This window comes from Cynoglossus semilaevis, chromosome 13 (assembly GCF_000523025.1).
Source record: "Cynoglossus semilaevis isolate Cse_v1.0 chromosome 13, Cse_v1.0, whole genome shotgun sequence".
Lineage (NCBI taxonomy): Eukaryota > Metazoa > Chordata > Actinopteri > Pleuronectiformes > Cynoglossidae > Cynoglossus > Cynoglossus semilaevis.
The window spans coordinates 19,054,987-19,080,459 of NC_024319.1; the positions used below are offsets into that span (position 1 = coordinate 19,054,987).

Genomic DNA, 25,473 nt, shown 5'->3' on the forward strand with positions numbered 1-25,473 from the left:
AAGACATCATTTGCTCTAATGTTTATTTGCTGAGGTGGAAGTGAGGCAAGGTGACAAATGTGCTGACTGGAGTAAGGAGCATTAGCAGGTGAGGCAATGCATTAAATCCCTCAGACTCAATCATTTAGGTAATGTCCCGTTTGTTTTAGATTCATAGCTGGTGCTGGCTCTGTACAGAGTGTGGCAAAGCGTGAATCTCAGGCAACCATTATCCTGCAATGTTTCACACTATTTTTACAACACTGTATATCATCAGCTGTAGGGTAGACAGGAGGCAGCAACAGCTTATAAATGTGGACAAATCGTTGGGGGATTGTTGGTGTAAAACAACAGACTTACTGCAACTTTACCAAGGAAAAAATAAATAAAAATTGTTAAATTTTTGGAAACTTTGGAAGCCAAAACAAATCTGTAGGATTTGGCATAGTGTTTTTTTTGCACGCCCTCTCTAATACATAATAATCCAGTACAAACCGAGCTACAGTGTATACGATTATTTCTAACACAGCAACCACATTTTCTGATATTGTAACGCCTCAATGTTTATTTATTGCATCATGAGCAGATACTTATAATTTTAATGAGCACAGTGATGTGCCAGGTATGTCAAATGAATCCCCTTATCATTGTTCAGATAGTGGAATTATTTTTGCATATATTTCTTGACATTTTACAATTTCACATATAAAAGGAAAGAGTTATTCATCAGGAATGTTGATTCATCATTAAGAGTCCTGTTTAATCTCAATATAATCCACAACTACCCTGTGAGTAATCCGGTAAAAAAATAAAACAGCTCTAATTTAAAATAAACACTGTTATAATAATCTTTTGATTATTCTTGTAAATCTTTGATGATATTCTATTCTGCTATTCCTTGTACAAACACTCACTTCTTAAAGGTAAAGAGAAATTCAATTATTTGAATTATTTCACTCCAATAACTTTACATAAAAAGGTTCAGTGATGAAATGCTCACACTCTATGAATACTATTCATACTTCTCATACTGTGTTTGACTTACAAATACTTCTGAAACCTTCAGATGTACCCATGCAATACCCCATGGCCTTTGGCAAAACTTTAATTTCACACTTCTGTATGTATATTTAAGTGTTAAAATTAGCACAGCTGCTGTAACTTTAATGAAACATATGGAACATTTGAGTATGCTTGTAAGAATAAGACAGAATTAGTTGTTGGAAGAATGGTATTTACTGCATTAATTTGCATCAAATGGTGTGGAGTACTCTGATGAACACGGCACTGTGGGGCCAGAAAGAAGAATAATATCTAACAAAACCTCTTTTGAACAAAACTATTGGGATGAAATATTCACCAGCAGAAATCAAAATATCTTCTTTTTAGACATCTTTGTTTCACAGAAGGTCAGATTTTGTGTAACAACAGGAAAACCTCACATTTAGGACATTAGCTGTTGCTGAGGGATACTAAAGACTTGAAGGAGAACAAACACTCCGCTATAGGCTAGAGGTGAATACAAAGGATTACGGTTTATTCCTTTAAAACCCTGCTCACCTATTCTATGCCTTGAATTTTACAGAATGACCAAGAAAAAAAGCAGTTTGTATTTTGGATCTCTGTCTTCTGTACATGGGTCTCCGTTGTGACTCCAAGTCAAGTTGGTGAGGTCGATTTTAATAATTAAACATTTTGCTCCGAGCTTTAAAAACTTCATGACCAATGCTGAATATTTTAAAATAGAATTTGAAGCAATAAAGGGTTGAACGGTCTCTTGAATGTTCAAGTAAAATTTGATCCTGACATTTCTACCCGTTATCCTTTGTCTGCTGCTTGACTTCAAAGAGAATATCTACTTTAAATACGAGGCTGTTGGGAGCCGTAATCTTTTGCTGCCTCTCATTATTGTGTTTTTGTGATGTTGTTTATTCTCCTAACAGTTCAGTCTTGGTATAAGTGGTCTTATTAGTTCTATGATGTGCAGAAGTACAGCGAAACTTTCAAACAAACAGTTTGTACATTGTCAAGAAGAACCTCTCAAGGTTAAAATGGCTGAATTTAGGCAATAGCTCAGAGCGTCTACGTTCCTGAGCAGAGATGCTACGTTGTTCCATAGAAACACAAAGACTTGTTTTGAAATTAAACCAGTGGAAGAAGTATGTCATTATTTTAATAATGTAGCAAGAACCCTGTGAAAGAAATGGTTATTTATAAAAAAGAAATTAAAAAAGCCCTTCACTTCAGACAGCTAATGTAGCTTTTGTGTACATTCATAGTCATTTACTGCATCATAATACGTGACAGCTGTGCATTCAAAACCACAGATTTGTAATTAATAAATTAATTAATCAACTGATAAAAGTAACTAATGAATTTAATTCATTAATTAATAGTAATTAATGAATTACTTCAATTCATTATTTATAGAAAAAATGTGATAAAGAAATACTACAGTTGACAGTACCTTCATGGTTCTCCAATATGTGGCACTCCAGTAACTCTGATGCACACACCCCAGAACAGTACATGCACAGGATATGTTGAGTTACAACAGCAAAGTTTGGTGAACATGATGGAAGACGAGGCTGCACTGTTTGGATTAATAGGCAGATGTTCAGAGTAAAAAAAAGGTCCTAAAATGTAGAATATAACAGGTTCCATGTGAGTATGCACAAATTGGTGGATATTGTAGACATATTCTAATACAAAGGTGAATATAGAAAGATACATTGTATTATTTAAATGTTTATGTATTTAAGTGTCTATTCATTATATCAGTCAGCATCTAAAATTAAATCACAAACACTGCTCATTGGGTCAAATGTTACTATTTGAAAAGTAAAATCAATTACAACAATTGAATTACTATATTTTACTGCAGTCCACAAAGTTCTGATAGTGATGTTGGCAGAACATTAGTTCCATGCTATTGAAAACCTATTAAACAAAGTTCTGATAGTAGGTGATGTTGGCAGAACATTAGTTCCATGTCGTTCCTGCCCTGAGGCTCAGTGGTGGGAACTGAGTTTACTTCTCCCTGGCTCTAAAACCTTGTAAAATCCATTTGCAGCAACTTTTCAATTTAATAAGTGTTCAAGGAGAGAAAGTTGGTGACCCCAATGTTACACTTTACCTGATGTAATAGACAAAAAAAAATAACTGAGCAGGTCTTAGGAAGGATAATTCAGCATTACAATTTGGGAAGATGGATAGGATCATTAGTATTTACTCGTGAGTCCGCCGCTCTTTTAGCTGAGCTTTGGAAAAGCCGTGGAATAGAAGGCAGCCTCAGACCTCGCCCATACAAATCTAACATGTGATTCTCTGATGGGAAATGTGAAAATCTGCTTTCCCTGCCGGACGGCCATGTTTGACCTCTAATTGTCCCACATGGTTCCTGAAGATGCAGATTGCAGAAGTGCAATTTATCAGGTCTATTCTCTGCTACACTGCAACGAGGCAGACTTAGATGATGACCACTTTACCTGCTCGGTGCAGAAGGAGAAACCACACACATACACACTCATCTGGGTTTAGTTATTCTGTACTGTATTAACAACACAAGATGCTTTGTGTGGTTAAAAAAAGTCTCTCCACAGTTTTACAGCCTTTTAGGAAACAAGTTGACTTTACTGCAGCACTGACAACAATTGTTTTTCTTTCCATCCACCGACATAAGCAGCAGCAAAGAAACAAAAAAGTCTGTGTCCCAAATCCTTGGGTGACACGACTAAGAATGTATTAGTGTAGTCAGGTGATTCATCCTCGCTCAGCGGAGAGCTGGAGAACAGATTCTCTCTCCTCCAGCACATCTGTCTCTGTGTTTGATCTCAACGGCTGCACAGCAACTCGGAAAAAAAACAAGAAAATAGGATTTAAAAAAAAACAAAAACACTATCATAGTTAACATAAAGCTGTACAGAGTGTGTGTCTGGCTCATCTTGGTAGTTTTTACTGTTGTCCCTGTTTCATGACACAGTTGACTGTGTGTTCTGATGCTGAGAAAACTCACATGGCATATATCTGGATGATAGTGGGAACAAAAAGTCAAGTCAACTGTGGCTCCTGTTCTAACATATATCTGGGCTGATGGTGACAGTGACTGCAGCAGCTGTGGATATACAGGAGTATCTACATACCTTTGCTGTCTTAACTGCTGGGAAAGCCTGTTAAAGTGTAAGTCATGGAGGGTGCGTGTGTTGTGTGTGTGGACACAAAGCAGAAGGCCCGGTTAACCCACTCACTCACCCCATCCATGATAAAGTGAAGCAAAGAGCAGTGATAAGATATGATTTCCACTCCCACCTGTCTTCACTGCTTCACTGATCTGGAATAAGTGCTTTTGTTGAGCTCTGAGCTTTGAGCTTTAGAGCAAAGCGGTCAGATTTCTTTTCTTTTTTACAACTCTGTGAACAACACTTTTATTTTCAACATCAGTGACTCTATTGTAATCATTATATTAAATATATATTCTTTTCCTAAGTGTACCAGCGCTCACAGCAGCCTGTTCAACCTTATTCTGGTTGTTTGGTTTTCAAATGATGCATGATAGTAATAGTTGGACTGAGGTTTTGGGATTCTTCTCTTCCCATAACTTTACCCACAATTCAGGAATGATGACATATCAGATTAAGACTTGGATTTGGATTTTGAAAAATGTCTTAGACCCAGAGAACTGTTTGGTTCAGCCAAGACAAAAAAAAGTTGAACAAATCCTCTTGAACCTCAGAGACAGGTTTCTAGCTTGTGTTTTGGATCAAAATAGTTAAGTTTTGGCTTCTTTTTTAAGGTGTATCTGTGTATTTATGTATGTATACTGTATACTGAAATACACCTCATACATTAATGTGCATCCTGTGTTTAGTTTATATTTTTCAGAACCTGAGGTTTTTCTTGTGTTTTACATCTAAACCTCACGCTACAGTCCTTTCTGCTGTTGTGCTCGTATCTTTTTGTCGATTTGTGTCGGCCCCTCGCGTTTCAAAGGTTTCGATGTACTCTCACATTCACAGCCTTGTCATCATTGGCCGGGGCTCATGTTCGCAGACTCAACAGAGCACGTTCACGACCACACGTTCTATGAATCAGAATAGCCGGTGAGCAGTGGTGACAGTGAATTCCAATTTTCCTCTTGGCGGGGCCTCAGAAGATTGAAATTCTAATGAATAAAAGATAATCACTTCAGCAGAGCTTTTGTCAGCCAGTTTCAGCTCATTTTCAATTATAACCCCAGCCTCCTTTCCACCTCTGTGAATGCATTATGCACAATAACATTTTAAGCTTTTTCTTTCTCCAGCCCAGAACCTCTCAACCAACCCAAGTGCTGAAAAACGTCTCGTCAGTTTAAGAAATCTCTGACAGCTAGGTACATATTATTCCTTCCCTGACGATTTGCATTTAAGTTCCTGTATTTTTGCCGCTCTGCAGAGCAGTGAACTGTTGACAGAGCTGCTGGTGAAATGAGGAGCTCGAGTTCTCCGTAACCTTATACTTAATTTAAAAAGTACTGCTTTTAGCCTCACAACATATATATGTACACAACATTAAACTTCCTGGATTCCTATTGACAGGCATTGCCTATTGTATTGGTACTAGTAAATAGAATAGAATAGAATAGAATAGAATTTTAACCTTGTAGTGTAAATAGAATAGAATCACTCCATGTTGATTCCAGCATAGTTAGCAAAAAACCTATATTAACCTTGTAGATGTTTTGCTCTGCAGTCACTCCATGTTGATTCCAGCATAGTTAGCAAAAAACCTATATAGCATAGTTGCTCAGAACACATGGGTCTGGCTACTGCAGTGGTTCTCAAACTTTTTTTGTTTGGGGCTTTTTTGGTTGGCGACACCTTCCCCTATCACCCCAACAAAAATCAACATCAGATTACACAAAAGATCAAAAAAAGAAAATAAAACATCACCTTGATTTTTGTTTTTTCCACTGTTCATGCCACATCCGTCAGGTCATGGTTCCCCCGACTTTGAGGAGCACTGGGCTACGGTGACCTCGACCCCTACTGTATCTTAGTTTTATATATTATATCAGAAAAGCCTCTGGAAATCACTGGGAATCAAAAAAAGGTCTATTCTGTATTTAATGTGGAGTTGTCACTCTCTGCTGCTGAAAAACAGAAACATCAGAGATGTGGATTTTCTATAAACAACCTATAATTGTAATACTCTCACATCAAGCAGTTTGTAATAACCACCGGGCTTCTCCTGCACACACACCACCTGTAATTCAAACACACCTCAGCTGCTTTATTCTTCCTCAGCCGTCTAATTGCATAACTGCTTCATTTGGGCTAAATCTGGTTTTGATAACACCACAGGGGGAAGACTTGTCATTTCCCCCCCTTGTGCTAAAAAGCCAGGTGGTTCTTTTCCCTGCAAACACACAGTGCCGGCTTTCTGCTCCCACTTCAACAGAAGAGTTATTGAGCAAGGCAGCCTCTGACATTATGGCTTAATTCTTCAGTAAATACACAATAGAGCGACAACACCTGCTGTCGTCCTCCTACTGCCAAGTCTTCTCTGACTTCTCTGGCTGTGATTTCAACATGGCCGCATTTACAGGTAAAGGGAGAAAAATTTGAAGAAAACGTTCCCAACTCTTTAGTTAAGAAAAGTTTGTTTTTGATTTTTTTTTTTTCTTTTTCTCTAAATGTACGGTTCTGATTAGATTCTCTGAGAAAAGTTCAACCTTTCAGTGAATGGTGCTGCTGAGCCCAAGGTGATCAGAATTTATTACACTCCTTAATTGGAGTCTTCTCCGCTCCACTAACCCCTCACAGAGCCTGAACAACTCTTTCAGGCTATTTGTTTTGTTCTTTTTTTTCTCCTTCTTCTTCTCTTTTCTTTCTCTGTGCTCTGTGCTGTTCTATGTAAGGCAGTGTTCTCTTTACTCTGACTTTTCTTACTGGGGTCTGTAGACTCTAGCCTCAGGCTCTTGATTATTAAACACAACATTGAACTTTGGTTTTGTTTCTACTGTAATACATCGAAACAGTATTTGTTTTCTTTGTTGTCACTTTTACTTAGGGCTGTGTATTGGACAGAATCTGGCGATTTGATATGAATCACGATACAAGTGCGATATACTCTGATACTATTGGCACATCAATACATTGAGTTTTTTAAAAACTGAAAACTGTCAGCATAGTGAACACTCAGTGCTGTTACGTGCTTAACATCAGGTTAACATAAGGTCAGGCAACAGAAACAAAGAGATCTATATCAGTAATCACCAGAGATAGGTTTTTAAAACAGAAACAGAGAGATCTATATCAGTAATCACCAGAGAAGAAGTCATGAATATTAGCATTTTAATTGTTAATAACAAGAAAATCAATATAGTGCTGAAGAATATCAATACAGTATTGTAAAATTAAATTTAATGGTACATAATTGCATTAATGTTTTCTTACACCCCTACTTTTATTGTGGGTCCTAAATATTTGATTTTTGGCCTTGTGTTTAGGTGTGAAAGAAATAACTTTCACCTCATACGACGGGCAAATAAAGATTTGTCTCAGGATGTCCATTCAGAAAATGTATTATCAACAGCAGTTGGATTGCGTGATTATTTGCGAGTCAGTTAATTACAGGAAGTGAACGTTTGTAACTCAATCTGTGTCCATCCAAATTCACCCGTGATGTTTTTTGTTTTCCTTTACAACTCATTACAGATTAAGAACTAAAAAAACACAGAGGCTTAAAATCCTGCAGAAATTTGATTAAGTTCCCTGGCATCTTGCTCCCTCTATGGCTTGGAAGGCGAAAGCTCCTAAAATGAGGTGTCATTGCAAATTACAGGTGCAGCTGGGGCCCAGTGCCGTCCCATTGGCTAAGATCAGCCATCAAGGTGGCAACCACAGTAATCACTCATGATCCAGCACGCTGTTAAGCAACAGAAATTGGTGTTGATGTAGTGTTTGTGTCAGGGGTCGGGGGGTGGAGGGGGGTTGGTGAGCGAGGCAGTGAACGTGGACTCACTGGTCCCGTCCTCCTGAGCCAATAACCAGGCTTCTAACGCAATCTACTTGATATCAAAGAGCAGGTGTTTGACTGCTGTAGGAAGAAAAGTGTTTTTCAATGGCTGTGCGTGTTGTTCTCTCCTATTGAAATGATGTAAAGTGTCACTAATCTCACTGATTCCCTGATGTATCTGTAAGCGATAGACATGCCTGTGCATACAGGTCTGATGGTTGTGATTTTGTTTAAGGGAGAAGAGCTTCTATCACAGGTTAATAAACTGTTGTTTTTTATTTTTACATGTCTATGAGTAACCTTGGTGAAATGAACAGAACTACTGTACAAGTTCACATTCTTTTTAGGCTTTCATCATCTTCTCCATACTGCAGTATTTTAATGTCCTCTAATCACCCATTAGTTCCCTTTTCCCACAATCTTAGCCCTAACTGACAACTTAACATATTTCAAAGAAGTCATGAATATTAGCATTTTAATTGTTAATAACAAGAAAATCAATATAGTGCTGAAGAATATCAATACAGTATTGTAAAATTAAATTTAATGGTACATAATTGCATTAATGTTTTCTTACACCCCTACTTTTATTGTGGGTCCTAAATATTTGATTTTTGGCCTTGTGTTTAGGTGTGAAAGAAATAACTTTCACCTCATACGACGGGCAAATAAAGATTTGTCTCAGGATGTCCATTCAGAAAATGTATTATCAACAGCAGTTGGATTGCGTGATTATTTGCGAGTCAGTTAATTACAGGAAGTGAACGTTTGTAACTCAATCTGTGTCCATCCAAATTCACCCGTGATGTTTTTTGTTTTCCTTTACAACTCATTACAGATTAAGAACTAAAAAAACACAGAGGCTTAAAATCCTGCAGAAATTTGATTAAGTTCCCTGGCATCTTGCTCCCTCTATGGCTTGGAAGGCGAAAGCTCCTAAAATGAGGTGTCATTGCAAATTACAGGTGCAGCTGGGGCCCAGTGCCGTCCCATTGGCTAAGATCAGCCATCAAGGTGGCAACCACAGTAATCACTCATGATCCAGCACGCTGTTAAGCAACAGAAATTGGTGTTGATGTAGTGTTTGTGTCAGGGGTCGGGGGGGGGAGGGGGGTTGGTGAGCGAGGCAGTGAACGTGGACTCACTGGTCCCGTCCTCCTGAGCCAATAACCAGGCTTCTAACGCAATCTACTTGATATCAAAGAGCAGGTGTTTGACTGCTGTAGGAAGAAAAGTGTTTTTCAATGGCTGTGCGTGTTGTTCTCTCCTATTGAAATGATGTAAAGTGTCACTAATCTCACTGATTCCCTGATGTATCTGTAAGCGATAGACATGCCTGTGCATACAGGTCTGATGGTTGTGATTTTGTTTAAGGGAGAAGAGCTTCTATCACAGGTTAATAAACTGTTGTTTTTTATTTTTACATGTCTATGAGTAACCTTGGTGAAATGAACAGAACTACTGTACAAGTTCACATTCTTTTTAGGCTTTCATCATCTTCTCCATACTGCAGTATTTTAATGTCCTCTAATCACCCATTAGTTCCCTTTTCCCACAATCTTAGCCCTAACTGACAACTTAACATATTTCATTCCTTTTCAACACTTCCCAAGTTGCTTAACTTTAACTGCCCCTCTAGGACATTTAATGCTGCACTGATTACAGTCATTTTGTAGATTGTAAAACATTAGAGTCTTAAATGCAACCTCTTATTCAGATATCAAAGCTGAATTTAAAAACTTGTTCTCCTGCTTAAAAAACGTGTCCTTTTGACAATAAAGTACTGTGGAACATCTTTTTGTACCAGTGTGTACCAGTCAGGCTGTGTTTGTTTATATTTTCCAAGTGGCTTTCAGTGTATTGTTTTCCCTGTGGGTAGTTTATTCAAGTTGGTCAACAGTGTCAGCAATTTGGAAGTTTTATCAAGGACGAAGACAGGAGGACTTACTGTGAGATTCGTTCAGTTCATGTCAATAAAACTGACAACACTGAATACTCCAGTGTCTTCATTCAGTTTAAAATCAGAGTTTGTCTTTACTTGAAAAAGAAAAACTTCTGCACAGTTTGAAAATATGAATCTAACAGATGGGAGCAGACAAAAACAAGTTAGTAATAGAAAACAGTCACAGCAAGCTGCTGTTCTCAGTGACATTTTACACCGGTTTGGTTCGTGGAGGCAGAGCAGGATCATCTCGGTTCATCGTGATATTAATAAAATCAGAAAAACAGTCTGACGCTCTGGGGCTTGTCCCGTAAGGCGGGGTCAAGTATGTCTTCACTCCTCCTCTGCTCACTTGTTTTCACCAGGGAAAAGCACTTGAGTCATGCACACTTCTCCTTCACTGCACAGGAAGCCTTGAAGTTGAGGACATAAATTATCTCCGCTCACGATTCCTCGCTCCACCGACGCAGCCCGGATGGGGATAAAAATCCATCAAAGCCATATCTCGCCCATCTCTATTTCCAAAACATGTGCTTGGATTCCTTCCCACTTCTCCGCCGTTTATTCATTTCTGAGAACACTCCATCCAACCAGACAATAAGGAGAGGCCTCCTCACTTTTGGATGTTTTTTCACTAGATTAATCAAGCACCTCAAATTACACAGATGATTGAGATCCAATTATTTGCCGAGCAACGTAGCATTTTAATTAATTTGAATTTACACAGCGTGCATGTAGGATTTAATATTTGCAATTTTAATTTGAATAAAAGCTGGTCGGTAGTTCTGCCTGATTCAAATCCGTCGTTCTTCCACTGCTGTGATCACATTAAGCTTCGCTCATTGTCATGTTGGATTAGTTGTTTTTCTTTATCCTCGCAGCCATATAGGCTAATGGACATGCTATTAATATCAACTTTTTCAGTGTAACCTAATTTGCATGGAAATAAACAAACAAATGGGTAAAACTACATCACCTTAACATAATTTTGTTAAAATATGCAAAAATACTCTCAGTAGAGAACAACTAGCAGTACTAAAGTAATAAAACCACATGCAGTTAAAGTTAAAGCTAGGGTCAGTAAGTCTAAAAAGTTTAGAACTTCGTCAAAATACAAACTGAGAAAATCACGAGCAACACATAGTTTGAAATCTCTAGTGATATGTAAAAAAAAGTTCTGCTCTATTAGTTTGCAATAACGTGAGATTTGGCTCCATTTTTGTTGTTATTGATGTAGAAACTTGGTACAGTTGGCAGTAAACAGTTGCTTTGTTTGGCAGGAACACTATTTCACTCTCTCAACACAATATTTTCTTTTAAATGTGTGGAAAGGTTTAGCTGCTGGTGGTGAATGGTTGATGCACTGACTAGTTTGTGAGAAAAAACAAATTAGTAACTGGAAAATTTCAGTCCTCAATAAATTCTTATGATAGATCCTGCGACAAACGTTCCATCCATTGGTCATGGTGAAGATTGTAGTTGGCACGTTCATGTTTTTAAAACATGACTTTTTAGAAACTTGTCACGTCATGATGTCAATAAAAAAATACAAAAAGAAAGTATTGAAAATGAAGGCGCCCATTTATGAGTTTGCAGATGGTCTGTGAATGGTAAAGAACGTAAAAACAAAGCAGCAGAAAGTGTTTGAAGTGTGAAGAGTGTGTGTTCCTCCTGTTAAGCAACTGTCAGATCAAAGTTGACCAGGACAAAGGCTCATCCATCCAGACTGCCCTCTTTCACCCACATCCACCTCTCCTCTCTCCTCTGCCTTTTACTTTCTTCCCAGTATGGGGCCTCACTTCATCACACCAGGCACCGTCTGACTGACTTTTGTGACTTGTTCAGAATAAAATGGTAAAAATAGAAGTTTTAGAAGTTCAGCGGTGTCCATCCAGCTGACATAATACTTGCTGACGTTACTTTGAAAAAGTAAATGTCCTGTTGTTGCTCTTTACAGCACTTGGTTACATCCTCTGTTCACATGGACAGACAGAACATTAGGACGACCAAGTGGACGTCACATGTAACACAGCAGTCGCGGTGTTGGTGACAGGTTGGAGCTGGCAGCTGTAACAACCATTGGATGATGTAAATAAAAGCCTGTCAGCCGTGTGGAGGTGTTTCCAACCAGAGTGTGTCATTACAACGTTTGGAGACACCAGTGTTCAAATGTCAGGGTCCTAATGTCTTATCTTTTTGTCTTGAATTGTCACAGTGTGAGATTTAAACAAAAATAAGAAAAGGAAGCCATGTATATGTATCTGCCATGACTTGACAACCAACACTGCAGTCCCTGACCTGACCAGTCATCACAAACGGTGTGTTGCTTGCCTATACTGTACCTGATAGTTCTACACCTACTGTCTCTACTGGGTAGTGCTGTCAGACAAATGGTCTGTCAAAACCCAGACATTTCCTGACATCAGGATATTGGACATATGTATTTTTGCCCGGCTCCCATTGGAAAACTCCAGCTGTCCAACCGTCCACCTGGTCTTACTCTTCATCATTCAAGTTTTTTTTTCTAAAGATAGTGGTTCATAAAGACCTCATCCTGTTCTTTTGTCTTAAAAATAGCCTTTGAAACCATATGATTGTCTGGATTGTGTGCTGTCTTTACAGTAAACACAGTGCAAAGTGAATAATTCACATGCAGACCTGCTTAATTCTAAAGCAGTAACTTTAGCCTAATCTATTTCTTAGGTATAGTATACAGTCTGGAATATCTTTATCTGTCCACATAGAAACAAACATACAGCTCATATTAAGTTTAATTTACCTTAATAAGACACAGAAACCAAACCACTGTCTGTGTATGGGACCTGTTTTGACCTGGGTCCCAGTTTGACTTGTGTTTTGGTCTTAACGCCTTTCCATCATCATTAGCATCACCTGTTCACATCCTTCTGCAGAATCAGAAGGTTTAGTTTTTCCTGATCAGGGACTTTTCTGCCTTGAACAGGTTGACTCAGTCCACTCCTCTGGCTTCAAGCACAGTCCAGTATTTTTAGGATTCTTGCTTCATCTTCACTTCTTCTATTCTCAGTCGACTTGAGTGTTTATAGGATAAAATTAAAGTAGAAACTGAGCAGAAAGTATCATTAAAGAGAACAGAAAAGACACAACAAAGTGACAAAGATGAACACTGTATGAATCTGACTCGTGTCGTATTTACATTTTACATTCCCCAGAGTTATGGCCTAAATAGTCATTCTTAACAGACAGTCGAAGGATGTAGTTCAATGGTGACTGATTAGAACGCACAGCTTTATTGGCTAAATATATTCTGTTTGGACGTGTTGATGGTTGTAATGTGTGATGTGCAGCACAGCTCAGTGGGGAGGGAGGCAGGGAGGGAGGGAAGGGAGGAAGGATCAGAGCTTCAGGACTGACAGTGACTCACATGCAGGTAGAGAGAGCCGCCAGCTCCACTCAGAGCAGATGTGAGACTTCACTTGTTTCTCTTGATTAATGTCCCCTAGCAGTCTGCTACTGAGGGCATCAAATGGAGGTTTGATGTATGTAATAATAATCCACATTTCAGCCGCTGGTAAAGAAAGAGAGAAAAGTATGGTGAAGCATACAGATGCTGGACACAAAGCTTCCTCTTAAAATATCAGCTTTTGATTACAAATGATGCAACAACATCTGACGACATTTTTGATATTTCACTAACAGTATTATTTTTATGTATTTTATTAAACTCAAATAAATGACATGGCTTCTGTAGAGAAGAAGGGACAATATTCATATATTCAATGCAGTCAACAGTCTAAGGTTTACAATTGTTTCCATCTTAATTTAGCACAGTGTCCATATTTGGTAAAGATGAAGCAGCAACATCAGTTGAGGCTGATGGGAATTGTTTCCAGGACTGTTTTTAAACAGCTGTTGTCAGTTCACTAATTTGTCCCTCTCTTTAATGCAGTTGTGAATCTGTTTTGATGCTGCTGACACAGGCTAACAGGCTACATGAGAGATGACTGAATTTGAACAGACTGCCTTAACTTTTCTTCTTATATAATATAAATTTAAAAACATAATTAAAATATTAACATCAAGCAAAATAAAAATACTGTGTTCTTTGTTGTATACAGTATATACCAACAACTCTGTTTTTTCCCCTTGAAGGACAAAGACATTTGCATTCCCATCTTTGGCAGTGTTTCATTGGGACCTGATGAGGAGTTCAGGACTTACCCAGACTGACACCTCAACTCATTAAACCTTCACCAGTTCATTCTCCTCCTTTTTAAGCAAACACTGTTTGATGTCACTATTAAGAACGCAGGAAACAGCTTTGTAGCCGTCCTGCTTTGAACTCACTCGCACATTTTTAAAGCCATCCAAATTAGTTCTCTTATTCCTCAGAAACAAAGGAGGTTTAAGATAAACACCCACAATTCAGTGGGTTTTTACATAGATACTAGAAAAAGGGATAAGGCCTTGTCTGGAAAGTAAACTTGGTAGAAGAATGACGGTCAAAGTTATTTATATAGTTTATTTTAAACATTCAGACTTGTATATAAAGATCAATAGAACTGAGTAAAGGCTGAAAAGTATGAAGATGTTCACAAAAAAATGTTCACAGACTGGTTTAAAATGGGAATATTTCACCTGTCATTAAGGAAAAATAATATGACATTAAATATAAAAAACAAATATGAATATCTGTAGCAAATTTAACTTTAGGGCAACTTGTTACAGTGTTCACTGTGTTAGATTTTGAAAAAGGAAGAGATGGAATGAAGTGTTGAAATGCTTTATGGGAGGCCGCCATTTCATTTATAATGACAATACTATGCACAAATAGGACATAGATATATGGGTGGTCCTCAGTTTACGACGTCCTCGACCTTTGCCATTTCATGGTTATGTCGCCATCTGCTAGAAATTTATTGACAATGTCTTGTCCTATCGTTTTAGTATAAGTCAGACTGATGTTTTTATGTCCTAGATTATGATGTTACCACTGTGTTAGCCTAGGTGAGTGACATGAGTACTAATGTACAGTATGTGAGTTCAGTGATAAACGAGTTACGGTGCACCGTAGGAACAGAAGTCTGATGTAAGTCTCAGAGCCGCTCTATAAGTGTAATATAAATTGGCCATTATTCCAACATTGTTTTATTAGATAAAGAGATGAAAACAAATGAACATGGACAAATACCAGATCACTTTAAACTGATCTGCTATGGATAAAGAACATCCTTGTTTCTTTTATAGGAGGATTTTAGTTGCATGTACTTTTTGTATTTTCTTTTAGGAGTGACTACAGCATTTGAACTAGGCAGTTTGGAGGTTAGTTACTGCATGTGACACAAAAAGCCCTGCACATAATGATATGAAAACCTTGTGCCCCGAAACCCTTCTCTGTAAGTAAAAAAACAAACAAACCCGGAGGCAAATAACAGCAGTGACACTGTTTTCTTTTTTTAAATCAGGAACTCAGATGTAGCCTCTCACACTAATAAAAAGAAGGTACAAGTCTGCACCAGTCTGAACCAGCAACACACAGTGATCTAAACATGTTAAGCTGCAGCTGAGTATAGAAAGGGACTGAAGTCAGAGAGATAAAAGTCTAACCACTGTGACATTGTCTGTCCTCTCCAGGGTGCTTTCTTCTGCTGTGTTTTACCCTCCTTTTTATGGCACATATCAAACCGTCTAACTGAGGAAAAGGGAAAAAGGCAAACCTCTTCTGGCAATAAGAAACATAAAAATTCTGTTATAAGACAGGTGTTAATTTCAATCCTGGGACAGCCGTGGGCAACTTGTCAAAGACTGGAGGAGAGAAACCTGTGATTTATCTGAAAACAAAAGCTCAGAAGGTGCTAAAAGAAATCGCCTAGTGTATGGTCTACAACTTTTCTAACCTAATAGAAATGTTTTTTTAGAATATTCTAGTGTAGCGTGAGTCAACAACATGTTTTGATTTGTATTGTTACTGCGGTGAAGTTTTCATTCATCATTCACAGGACAGGGGCCAGATTTTCCACCTGTTGTAATCCTCATCTGATTATGAAATTAGTATCATTTTTTTCTTTTGTTCACAAGACAGTGGAGGGAAAAGGAAGGTAAAGTGGGAATCTTGGTTGCGTGAAGGAGGAGATACATGAAATTACTGACTACACCTTTAAGGATAACGACATCAGCAGCAACTTTTTTTAATTGTCATGATTGCTTTAAATACCTAAAAAGTTTGTGTGGCCTTGACAGAGTGGATGTTCCTAAAAAAGAGAGACACTATCTACAATTAGGTGTTGCGGGTCTATGGCTCTACCTTTAAATGCACATATAGCATCCCATCAGGCCTAGCTGCGCTACATAAGCACCACCTAATATTGCTCCATGGGGAGGCAGACTGATTACAACACCTGAGGAAACCAGGGCATGTTGAAGAGAGGCGGGGGGGCGGAGGATGATCCTGCACCACACTGAGAAGACGCATACATTCAGGTGACAATGGAGATAAAGGAGCCCCGTAATAGCAGCCATATAGCATCACCAGCAGCCATCAGTCCCGCTGGGAAACCGACAGGCCTCAGTAGCATCATCCACCCACACTCTTCCCTTTTGGACAGTGATCCAGAACAAGCAGTGCCATCAGCGGGGGAGGAAGATGTCTTGGAGGAAAGAAAAAAAAGCAGCAGTTCATTTATCACTCTGATGCAACTCTAATGAAGTGACAATGCATTAACACATTAACTGAGGGTAGCACAGGGACAAGAGGATGTAATGAGATGAAAGGGGGAACTAATAAGATGGTCTTGTGTTGTCTGTAAAGTTGATGTTATACTCACGGAGGCCAAACTTTCCCAGAACAGAAACACAGTGTTGTGAACGGCCATTAGAATGCTCCAAGCGACAGACAGATATGACAACAGTGAAAAACAGCTCCGTTCTAATGGTCCATCTGCGCTGTCTAGTGGTAAAGTTGGTGAAGAGACATGAGAATAAGGGATGGAGTTTTCTTTTCAGCCTCCAGTGCAGCTGCAGAGAACATTTACTTTTTGATAAAACTTGTGGGTAACAAGGAAACTTCCAATGGCTGTTTAGGGATTTGGTATGCAGTCAGCTGAAGTTCTAAAGTTAACAATTAGTCCCAGAGTTTTGTATCCTTTAGGTATAAAGTTCTTATTAAGTGAAGCCAGTAATGAGCACTTTGTTCATTTAGTCAGTAGTTTACTAACGGTATCTGTAAAACTATATAACTAACTTGTTTCTCTGGGACACAAACATGACAGTATCTGCTTCAGTAGGATGTTAAGTGATAACTTTGGGTCTCAGGTTACCGACAAAATACAGCATGAATACAATAATTACACTGATATGTTGTTAGGCTACATTTACTCTGGAGTACTGAAGTACTGCAGTACATTCAGGTAGCTATAAAAGTAGCAGGTTCATTACAGCTCAAATGGTTTTATAAAGATTTTGACAAAGGTTATTAGGTCTGGACCTCCTTTTACCTAACATAATAAACTACTGACTAAAATATTGCTCTGTTAGAATTATATAACTGTATTAAAATAGAATTCACATTCAAATTATTTTGGAACATTTGGTCAATAAAGTACATTTACTGTTGCTTTTATGACTGAACACAACCTGATAGTGTGGACTTTAGTACCCCACAGGTTATTATACCTGAGAGGAGTGTTTTTTTCTCAGTTCTTGGTCCGGTGTGTTAGGTGGGGAGGTGTGTGTTACACAGAGGGAATGGGGGGGGGGTGGGGGGGGGTTCTGGGAAGACAGATGGACTGGACAGGCCACCATGCAGAACACCAGTCTAGGTGTTCTACATGTACAATAACATTGTTTACTAATGAAGGTATGTAAAATGATATGTAATGGTATGTAAAATGTATAAAATAATAAAATGTAAAGCTGAATAAAAATAAGCTGATAAAGCTGATAAAATGTAGGTAAAATGTAGAACTTTGTTTTACAGTAGAAGCATAGCTAAAAGATCTGTGTTAGCCATGTTAGCCTTACAATATTTTTAAACTCGCAATTGCAGCAGTAGGGCAGCCTTACAGCTAAAAGCTAGGCCAGCTATTGACTGCAGGGATGACAGTAGGTTTCAATTTTTGTAGCAAATACGTGAGTAGTAATAGTGTATAGCTCTCAATAGTGTGACAGTGTTTGTTGGTTAAAGAATATGATTTTACAGAGAAAAACATCAATCCACATCTCTGTCCCGGTCCTTCTCCTACCACCATCCACAGTGTGTTAACTAATGGACAGGTTCAGACATAATACTAGAGAAAAATAACATTTGGAATTGTAATTAAAATCATTCCTCGACCCCCGCTGCACATTCCTCTAGTAATTCCTAGCTTTATTTTTATTAACATAGGGGGAAGGAGAAGAGAGTGGAGAGTAAGAGTAAGAAGATGTTCAATTAGAACCACATACAGAACCCAGCTTCCCCTTTGAGAGTCATCGAAGTGGACCATCTGCAGAGTCCGAGTTCTAATGCTCAAGGACTGTGCAGGGAACAATGTGGGACTTAAGAATTAAGTAACCATCACGAACTGTGAGTAGTTTACAGTAACCCATGTTGGTCAGATATTGGTCAAAACTTCAGGATTTGTAAACAACTACAATAGTCCATTCGATAACGACGTGTTGTAAACAGGGCTCTATCGCAAGGCCAGAGGAAAAATGGAGGTATGGGATTTATAGCATATAGACAGAACTAAAGGCTGGTCACCACATGTAAAACACCAGGCCTTAACGCACAGTTTAGCATTCAACACATCACCTTCATTCTTCTAGGGATTGAGGTTCATTTTGAATTCAGTTGTTGTGTTATACTGAGGCAGATAAGGAGAGGGGAGATGAGGGAAAGAAGGAGAGAGAGACCCAAAGAGAAAGAGAGAGAGAGAGCAAGGTTATGGCTGTCATTTCTCTGCCATAAAGCCAGGGCACGTCAGCAACAGGGGCACATTTGAGTAAACAATCTGTTTAGTATTTTTCAAGCATAACGGCTCTGAGTTCAGCCCACAGGTCAGCCATGACCGGAGGCACGTAGGCAAACAGACAAGTGTAAACAAATGGCAGGTTGACGTGACGGCTTTTATCGTCACTGCTCCCGTATTATCTTTTCCAGCAGTCACTTTCATCAGTGCCATCCTCCCAACCTGCACAGAACTTCTTTAACCCACAACATCTGAGGGAACTTAATTAGATGTTGATTTCAAAGTGATAATATATTCCACAGTTGATCTGATGAACCTGCTATAATAACTTAGGTTATAATGACTGCTAACAATGTGCTGCAATCATCGTGCTGGGCGTTACGCCTTGAACAAAGACCAGGTTCACTCTTGAGTGTTGGCCGTTGTACATGGTTCTGAGATGTTGTGGGCAAGAGGGTTAGCAGGCGACCACAGAAGTCACATTAGAACTTATGTCCCTTGTCTGTAAATTGTACTTTAAAATACATCAATAATATTAGCTCGATGTCAAAACTACAGTAAAACTACATGTAAATAAACATTTAATTTAACATTTCAAATCAATAGCTGACATTTGACATTTTTCAATATCAATTGTCATCACTATTAGGATTAGTTTTAAATTATTACACTTTTAAAACACAAACATCTACCTGCTTGTATTCGTCTTTCTGTTGCAGCAATTTACAAAAAGAAAAATGAAATGAATAAATGAATAAAATAGAGCTGTTTAATTAATTAAATTAATCATTTGACAGCCCTTGCAAAGGTAATGCTGCATCATTCAGTAGCTTGTATTCATATTTTCTGGGCCTACTGCATTATAGATCACAATTTAAAACCTCAAACTATAATCGGCCGATTGTGCCATAAGGTGAGCAAACAAATGAAAAGTTACGGTCGAATCTATACCTGTATAAACTCCCACTAACCATAAACCAGGGTTAAATGGAATCAGTGTGTTGCTTGTAATATTCTATTAATACTCTTCTGCCGTAAAGCTTTCATTATCATTTACAATAATTAGACAGGATTCTTATCTTCATCTTACTACTTTAAATCGAATCTTGTCATTAAAATGACTTAAAAGATATTTAGCCACATGTGAAAAAACAATCATTCAAAGTAACATTTAAGTTTAATATATATTTAAAAGGATAGGTTTGCAAGAGCGATAAAAGCTGTTTATTTTTTTATTCTCAACTTTAACCTTGTATATAGATGCATAATGTCAGGATAACTGAGGAGGTTCATGTTGTTATCTGTTTGTCCAGAGGGGGAGACAGAGAAAGCCTTAGACCAAGTACACGTCTGATCAGCACTGACTCTTCCTTGTCAAATCTATTCAGGTTCCGAGAGTCTCTGCTATAGGTCGTGAAGGGACTTCATGTCAGTAATCTCATTAACAGCTCAAAATGTTGGCGCTGCTCCAGGTCAGAAAAGTGTGGTTTCATCTCTGTGCATAATTAAGGTGTCAGAACCCAAGCAGAATGATGCAGTCTACAAGGTTATTACAACCTTTTCCTATTTTGCCAGTCACTGTGAAACCTCTTGATCAGTGGTGACTGTCTAATCATGTCCCCGCTCCGCTTCGTTTTCAGCACAATCCATGCAAACTGAGCCGTGGATGAAATGGTATTTTCTTAACTGCAAATTAAAAATATCAGCGTTGGTGTGGTTGTGCTGTGTGCAAATAAGATTTAGAATTTGGTGAATGACATTCGCTGAGGATTTTAATTATCTGACATTTATTTGCGGTAAACAGCAACGAGAGTCTTTTCTCCGTTTTTTAATAACGACCCCATCACAGTTTAGTGAAACCACACGTTGTGTTTATTAGTTCCTGACAGCCTCTCTGCCTTTGCTGTCAACACAAGATTAGCGCAAGAACATTTCAGCCTCTGAGAGTCTTACCGAGCCATTTAAGGAAGACACAATATTATTGAAATGCACGACGTGTTGATGTAAATGCGACTGCATTTTAATCAAGTAAAAGCACTTAATCTTGCATTATCTGGAGGGAGGAATAGATAAACTGCAGAAGGTTTTTGTTTGAGTGAAAGACCTTCTGGAAAAGGTCATTTAACACTTGATTATCAGCTAACTTTGTTTTGAGGCCTCAGCTATCAGACTCTGGATATTCAGTAGGAAGATTGGCTGGACATCAGTTTGCTGACAGCTGCTATGACAGCTGTGTGAGGATGATTAATGTCTCAGTCAATTATTCCACTTGATGGACGTTATAGCTGTGCAACCATTACAGCTGCCTGTGAATGAGTAACTGAAAGCCTGGACATGTGTTGAATAAAAAAACACCCTGAGTGGATCAGAAAAGATCAGGAGGACAAAATAATAATGAATGAAATTTTGCTGACATACCAAAGGACTCGGCTTGAATGCCAAATGGAAAATCTTTGCAGGTAAAAGCCAGGTTCAGAGAGTCAGGGCAGGTTTGATCCCACATCAGAGCAGCTCATTCATAAATAAAGAGAAATGGACTGCACGTCAACAGCAGTCAATAATTCATCCACATGTGCACAGCCAAGAAATTTTCTAACGGCGGGAATCAGCAGTCCCGCCAAAATTCAAAAGCAAAAGCACGATTACATCAATTAAGCTTGATCAATATAAAAGAGTCGTTTAGAAGTTTTCCTTTTTAAACAGGACAAGATTCTTCAGCTGAAGTCACAACACATGTCTAAATGTCAAATCATCGCATGTAATCAATCACTTTCTAGTTACTTTACCTGTTACTAGATCTGTTATGGCTAGGGTTCTTAACCTTTTTGACCCTAAGGCCTAATTTTCATAAATACAAAGTGGCCCATTAAATCGTACCTCTGTGTATTTAGCTCAATTATAGTTCAATTATAAACCAAATCCACCTACAGTTTAAAAAGCAAAAAGCCATATTTAATGAAGTTAGGATGGAGAAGACAAACTTCTTCTCTGTATATTTATGCTTGTTCAAGAACTGACTGATGCATTACCACCCCCACATGGTCAAAAGCTGCATTGTAACTGAGCTTCTTGATGATATGAACATATCTCTGGGGTCTTCAGTTGATGACCTATGCACCACTGCAGCCCTCGCTGCCCACCGGTCAAAAAAACTGAACATCTTTTGTGGCCCTCTCGGTGGCTGTATAATTAAGAATCATTGAGTAACAGTATAATGTACATATAACCTCCTCCAACATAGACAACAACACCTAAATGATCCAAACATCCTTACTGCAGTGGTTTGTGTGATCACTGTGCCATTATCTACATTTGACTCTGAACGTAATGGAAACAGACTGAAATGATTTCTCCCAGGATGAAACTCTGTAAGACTGAGACACACACATCCATCCATCGCTGAATCATTAGGGTTAATGGAATCAATAGGCCTGTAAAAGCTTATGTTAGAAAATGTGATGAAATCTCTACAGGCTGCTCATATACAGTTCAGACCAGGCAGACTGTGCACACTGACTTACACATGTAATCATTCATTCACTGTCACAAATTGTGTTACAGAATCCATTTCATCTTCTACACACAGTGCTCACATCTGGAGTGCACTGGAGGTTAACGTACATTTGAGTCGCATCCAGTTAAATACATCAAATCTCCAAATATAATTGGTCTTGTCAACTGCAATTTTTGCTGATAAATGGATCGCTGGACGCCACACACACGGTTAGCACGCTTTTCTTCTTTTTCCTAACTTTCCTCACAGTGAAAAAAAGTTGACAACGGTGTAAAATCAAGTCCATTATATTCAGTCCTGTCAGTGTGCATTAGCAGACGGTATATCTATATATGTATGTGTCACAACAGATGCACCTTACAGATCCATGAACCTTTGTCCTGTGCTGTTCCTGCCATTATGATCAAAACAGTATTTGAAGAAAAAAGACCCCCTTCCTCCGCCATCGCCCCCTGTGCTGTGTGTATGTCCTCTGTGAACGAGAGGTCGTGTCATTATTGTCTCCCCACAGGAGCAGAGACATCCAGATGAGAGGCCTAATCAGAACATGGACTCTTTGGCTCAATGAACTCTGTCAGGGGAAATAATTACTCTCCTGTCATCTTAATTAAAAGTTTGCCTGGTAATTAAGAGTCATTGTTTACCTTTGCACAGCCACCATTTATATGCATGTCATCGCTCACTATTTCTGGCTTTAACTGCTGCTCATCTGCTCCAGGCAACAGGCTTGTCATTCCTTTTGTCTTTTATTTATGTTTTTTTTTTTTTTTTTGCTGTCAGACGGGCTCAGTGGGCTTGAGGCAGACCTCTAGCAACACCCAATTATCTTATGTTTGCTGATTGTCCCTGAAATAAATGGCAGTGCACTTTGATGTGTGGAAAACCTTCCCAGAAGGAATGAGCAGCCAGGGGTCAGGAGTGGTGCAGATAAAGGATGGACAGACGGAATGGTGGACAGTGAAAGAGTGGGCCGGTGGAGAGGGGAGGAATGAAAGCCAACAGTTACTCACAGAACGACTCTGCTTTTGAGATTTTTCACCATTTAATGTCAGTAGAAACAAATCTGTGGCCAATGAGCATGTCACATCTTTAACTTCTTTAAGAAATACAAAATTATTAAAAAATTATAATCACAGAACGTATAAAACCGTATAAAAAGGAATGTATAAAAATTCCAAGTTGTATTAAATAAGTGATTAATGACTGCCTTACACACAGAAGGAACCTTATCGTTGGCTCCTGTGGCAGCTTGGGTGTGTTGCAAAAACTTTTTGGGGGACAAATAAAGGACTAATGTACATATATGATATTATTAGTGTTTTTATTTCATATAAGTTTGTAAGTACAGTGTAAGCTCTAGGAGAAAGATAAAGACAACTTGGGTTGCTGCCAGTCATGCAGAAGGTTTCCGGGTCAATTCCACTATCTCCAGTTCCTGTAGGGCAGGGCAGGGTTGCTACAACAAAGTGTGCCAAACCATTTTGTGGATTGCCCCTTTAAATGGCCTTTGGTGACTTTTACTCATCCTAGTTCATTTGGCAGGCAGGCATCCCATACAGCCTGGACTGAGACTGAGGCCTCTACACAGGACAGAGTCTTGATCTGACTGTTCTGAAGACTTTGACTTTTTACCACTAAAATTATATTTCCTTTCACCAAGACCTGTGCATTTTTGAACTGCACAAGTATCATCTTCATTTTCCTTTGTCGTACTCAGCCCGTCTTCTTCCTCACACATCAGATACTCGTTAAATACCAAACCAAGGAGGAACAAAATGATAGAATTGAGAAACACTGTGAAAGATTAAAATTTTTTTGGTTTTGTTTTTTTTTTCCTCAAGCATATTAGACGTGTTCAGGACACAACATCTGTTGCTGCTAAATGCAGACAGGCTGCAGTTTGTGTCTGATTCAACATCTTGTGGATCTCTTGATGGATTTCAGTTAGCTCAGCCTCCGAGCAGCTGCTGTTTGCAGGCAGACAGCTCACGGAGGTTAGTGACTGCTGTGTGGGCAGAGAAGTTGTCAAACTGTGAGAGTAAAACTAACTATAGACTTACATTTGCTGTCACAGTGAGGGAGACTGATTTGGTTTGACCAGTGTTGATTCAGATCACACATGCACAGAATGTTAAGAAGAGTCTTTGAGACTGAGCATCGGCAATGTCTGCAAACTCATCTGCAGTTTTCACAAACAACTGGCATCTATAGTTTGTTTCTGCGGGTAGAGGCTAACTGTGGGCAGACTGTTGGTAGTTTTTAATTATTATTTATCATATTATTTTTTTAACCTGTTGATTTTCGGGGGCTCGACACCAAAGCAAAACCCTGCAGAGAATGTTTGGTAATGTCAAGAGAACGCCTGCTTAGAATCTGTTTTAGGGCAGAGCAGAGTCATCCCTAATCTAATCTACTGATACGAGTCGATTTGTGTCACATTAGCAGATCATGAACATGCCTCTCCCAGGCCGTTACCTTCACTAATGAGTTAGCACCTCTCCTCTCCAGGTGTCTAACCTCCGTTTACTGCTGTCTTTTCACTTCTTAGACTTGTTAAACACATCCATGACCCTTGGTAATAAAGCAGACCCTGACCCTGACCCCGCTGATTGACTGAAACCAGGAGCTGAACTCTGGATTCGGAGTTTTAAACCATTGGCTGGCCTCAGTGCAGAATTTAAAAAAAAGGTGTAGTTACAGTAAAACATCCATACATCTTATTTAAACAGCACAGCTTGGATACACGGATACAAGTTAAAAAGATTGTAAGAAAATATATGCACATACAGTATATCACAAACCTTTGCAACTCAAGTCAATAAACATTATTCGTAAACTCTTCCATAAAATTGAATAAACTCCAACTTAGAGATTAAGTAAGTAAAGTTTTCTAGCATGAATATTCTGAATTGTCTGAATGATATCATATTAAAGCGAAATATTTTAAAAATCCTTGGTGAAAGTTTTAAGTTCTAAATTTTTTCATTAACTCTTCAGTAACTAAAAAAAATGGCATAAGTTGAAAAGAAAATTACTGTTGTTCAACTGGTCGAAAACATTAGGTTTTTATTAAATCTGTGGACATATGAAAATGTAGGCACACTTTTTCTGTAGCA

The 25,473-nt window shown here is 38.6% G+C and overlaps 1 long non-coding RNA gene across 2 annotated transcripts in view; it reads left to right on the forward strand.

Annotated features, from left to right (window-relative positions):
* The window catches only part of LOC112487972 (uncharacterized), a 91,803-nt gene that overhangs the window by 61,053 nt on the left and 5,277 nt on the right, over positions 1-25,473 (forward strand). The gene's annotated exons all lie outside the window — the stretch shown is intronic.